Source organism: Panicum hallii, chromosome 5 (genome assembly GCF_002211085.1).
Source record: "Panicum hallii strain FIL2 chromosome 5, PHallii_v3.1, whole genome shotgun sequence".
Lineage (NCBI taxonomy): Eukaryota > Viridiplantae > Streptophyta > Magnoliopsida > Poales > Poaceae > Panicum > Panicum hallii.
The window spans coordinates 18,937,797-18,942,135 of record NC_038046.1 but is presented as its reverse complement, the minus strand read 5'-3'; the positions used below and the strand labels follow the sequence as shown (position 1 = coordinate 18,942,135).

The following is a 4,339-nucleotide window of genomic DNA, read 5'->3' as shown; positions in this document are numbered from 1 at the left end:
ATGGTACTGTAGCCAAGGAAGACACATTTGGTGGCATGAAAAGCAAGTTTTCGAGAATTATAGGGTCTAAGATTAGGCCATCACACGCATCCAAAGACTCGAAGAGAGTTGTTGTCTGGTTTTTCATGAAAGATAAGCTCAACACGGATTTTGTAATATATTACCTTGCTAGGAAGGATGTTGATGAGGTGTGTGGCTGTGAGGAACGCTTGGTCCCAATACTTTAGAGGCTTAGAGGCTTCTGCTAAGAGAGAAAGGCCTACTTCGATAATATGTCGATATTTTCTTTCGGCAGTGCCATTTTGTTGATGAGCGTGGGACAAGATACACGATGGGTGATTCCTATCCTCTGAAAGAAAGAATTAAGCTTCTCATACTCCCCGCTCCAATCAGATTGCATAGCTATTATCTTTTTATTGAGTTTTCTTTCAACGAGTTTCTGAAAATCTTGAAAAACTGAAAGGACATCAGATTTTCTTTTCAAGAGATAGATCCACGTGTACTTGCTGTAATCGTCAATGAAACTGACATAGTAATCATGTCGCCCGACAGAGGTAGGAGCCGGTCCCCAGACATGAGAGTAGATTAGTTCAAGAGGAGAACTAGACACTTTATTTGATTTTGCATGAGGTAACTGATGGCTCTTGAGGTAACTGATGGCTCTTGGCCATCTGACACGAATCACATACCGACTCAGAACTCTTATCAAGAACAAAAGGAAGATGATTATTGCTAAGCACACGCTCCACAATAGGTAGGGCAGGCTGTCCTAGTCTACTGTACCATCTCGAGGAAGATGGTTTATTAGCTCCATAGGCTTGTTTGCTGGTGCAATCTCCACGGGCTTGCGGCACTAGAGGGTATAGGCTGCCATGGGATCTGCCTTGATGCAGGACTCTCCTTGTTCGCTGATCCTTAATAAAAAAAGATATCAAGATGGAATTCAAGGAAACCATTGTTATCTCGTGCTAATTTATGAACGGAAGCAAGGTTTTTATTAGCACTTGGAACATGAAGGATATTTTTCAAGTGAAATTGCTTATTAGGGGTATGCAAGACTGTATGACCAATATAACTAATCCTCATACATGATCCGTTAGCGGCGTGAACTTAATCGCATCCATTGTACTTGTTCCACACCATAAGGTTGCTCAGTTCTCCAGTGACATGATTAGAGGCGCCGCTGTCCACATACCAATTTGTATCATGGCCATAGTTTGTGGTTGCTGCGCCAGCCGTCTTTGTCTGATCCTCTTCTTCATCTTCATCATATATGTACCAGCACTTGTTTGCCTGATGCCCAACCTTCTTGCAAATCTAACACTTGGGTCCTTTTTGCTTAGTTGGTGCGCCATTGTTGTTGCTGTTGCCGGCACGGTTTTGACTACCGCGACCTCGACCACGATCTCCTCAGCCACAGTCTCCTCCACCACATCCTCTAGACGCAGCATTAACGGATGATTGATGCTGACCGCTATCCTGGTACATCTCCAATCACATATCATAGCACAAGAGTTGAGAGTATAGATCACTAAGGGGGATGGATCCAACATGGCAGAGAATCGATGTAACAAAGGAACTGTACTCATAGTCTAGACCAGTTAGAATGTAGTGTACCCTCTCGTTGTCATCAGTGACCTTACCCACGGTAGCAAGCTCATCGCTGATGGAGCACATCTTGGTGAAGTAGGTAGACGAAGACATGCTCCCTTTCTTGAGTGTTGCAAGCTTCATGCACAGATTTGTACTCTGCATTTTGGAGTGTGCCGAGAACATATCTTCAAGCACTTTCCATGCTTCTGCTGATATAGTTGCTGTTGCAACCGGCGCCAAGGCTTCTTTGGTGAGTGAATTCAGCAGATAGCTCAGCAATTGCTGATCCTTTGCAACCCATGAGTCATACTCTGAGTTGTGGACGACCTCCTTCTTGTTGTCCGCCTTGACCACCTTGATGTTCTTGGGCGGCTCGGGAACAGATCGATCTAGGATCCCCATGTATTGGGCTCCACGAATGGCGGGAAGGAATTGAGCCTTCCATAGGAGATAATTGTCTCGGGTAAGCTTTTCCGAGATGACTCCAAGTTGAGCCGGCGACAATGACGATGAAGAAGTTGACGCCATGAAGGACTTGGAAGGTGCATAGATGTTTTAGGGAAGAGTAGCTCTGATTACCATGAAAGAATTTGAGGTAACATGATTGCTTATCTCAGCACATCATGGTTCCATGTTATATAGGGGCAATAGCCAATAGTTACAACTTGTTACAACTCGTTGCATGTGTACACGACTCGATTTCATACAATTGATCTATTCTATCTCTAGCTTTATCTCTAAGCTATACCGAGTCATGACCATGTACGAGTCTAAGAGATATTACACATTCTAACACTCGAATGTTCGCACCATCGGATGCATGGAAGATGAGGTTTTTGTTCCTGCAGCGACGAAGCAGCGGTGCAGGCCTGAATGCAGCCTTGGCTGCCCACATGACCCCGCAGCAAACCGCCGTCACCCCTCGCCATGGTGACCCCAGAGCCGAGAGCGTCTCCACTATGGCGACACCACAGCTGAGCGAGGCACGCACAAGGGGTGATGAGGATGCATAGGAAGACCAAAGGCCCGGAATGCTAGGGTTTCCGCCAGAGACGTTCCCTAGAGCATTTTTTTTGCAATTTAGTCTTCTTTTAAAGTTTTTTACATTTGGACCTGGTGGAAGGATTTGCGATAGCACGGCGCCAAAGGTCATGGCGCAGTTGTATAACAGCACGGAGCCGCGGCATTTGGCATCATGTTTTTCCACGTGGATGCCTGCGTGGCGAGGGCCACCAGCACAGCGCAAAAGGTTACGCTGCCGAGCTACAACAGCACGGATCGAAAGGTTACGATGCCATGCTATAACCTATATTTTTCACTAATGTTTAGAAACATGGTTGTAGCTCAGTGGTTCAAGTGCACCTTGAGGAGTGGGAGGTCCTTGGTTCAATTCTTGGTCTTTTTGTTCTTTTTCTCATTTAGCTCACTCATAGTTTGCATCTTATTGAAAATATAGCAGAGGCCCATGTGCGGCACGCACATGTTTTAAAAAATCCAAAAAACAAGAATTTTATATAATTTTAAAAAAGAACCTAGTAAAAAATATTTTAATTAATAAACCAACAATATATAATAAATCATAAATCATATTATAATTACTTTTATCCATGCAGTACATATTCATCAATGATAAAGATGTTAAGGTCATGAGTAAACCTACAATATTCGAATCAAACAAGCCAAAACTGCCATGTATTTTTAGTAAGCTTGTGCGTTGTGTCCATGCGGCGAACCAAATCCACGCACATAACCATCAACAAATGTTTAGTGATGGAAGAGGAATCTCGTTCAACTTGGTTCCTACTTTGGGATAAGGAAATGCAAGTACAATACGGCAATTTGGTTTCTCACAAAGTGATTTAAATTTTAAAGCTTGAATTGGATCGAACAATATAACAGGGCGTAGTGCCACAACCCCACAACTACTGTTACTTGGTGTGTCGTTCGTCCATGGCAACGGGCAACGAAGGCATTTCTCACATCACACTACACAATCTTACTGAAATTCCATAACCTAATATGATATCCCGGCAATAGCTCCAAACCTTGGCCCTCCTTACCATAACATCTGAAAAATATTGCATGATCTTAATAAGCCTTGAACAGGCAAATGATTGTAAATCATGCACCTTCTTATATTTAATAGAGGCTTGTAAAACAAGTTGGGCCACTCCATTACCCAACTAAAAATTGATTGTCTCAAGGCTTGTGAATTTGCTAACCTGGACACCAGCGTCCCATTTGGGAAATTAATATGATCTGAAAGAATGGTAGTCAGAGGCCTGATTTTTGAACCTATGGGAATAAAAACAAAATGAGACTCAAGAGTTTGTGATGCAAATGCAGCATGACCAAAGGAAAAAAAAGGATGGACAAAATTAATTACAATGGCATGAACTCACAGTGAAGGGTGGTGCCCGGTTCCTAGCTAATCCTTGGTGCGGTTCTCACTGAATAAATAGCTAAATCCCCCTGGACCTGAACTGTTCAGATTGCTCACTGAAGAAGAAACATATTCATGTCAGAAACATTCAAAACTACAATAGGCCAGGAAACATGTCTTTCTCTCCCCGTCATCCTCTCCTCTATCATCTCTCTCTCCCTCCCTTTCCCTATTTTGAGTCTATGCTAAATAATCCCAATGAAATCATTGCCTCTTTTTTGAGTCACCATTACACCACTCTGAAATGGATTCAGTGCGCTGTACCAAATTCCAAAAGCTCTGATCAGATAAAATATACCCTCA

At 43.1% G+C, this 4,339-nt stretch overlaps 1 non-coding gene across 1 annotated transcript; it reads right to left on the bottom strand.

Annotated features, from left to right (window-relative positions):
* Positions 1-1,499: 1,499 nt before the first annotated feature.
* LOC112896072 lies at positions 1,500-1,638 on the bottom strand. Its single transcript, XR_003229361.1, has one exon. It is a non-coding gene; the product is annotated as a small nucleolar RNA Z247 (small nucleolar RNA).
* Between the last annotated feature and the right edge of the window lie 2,701 nt (positions 1,639-4,339).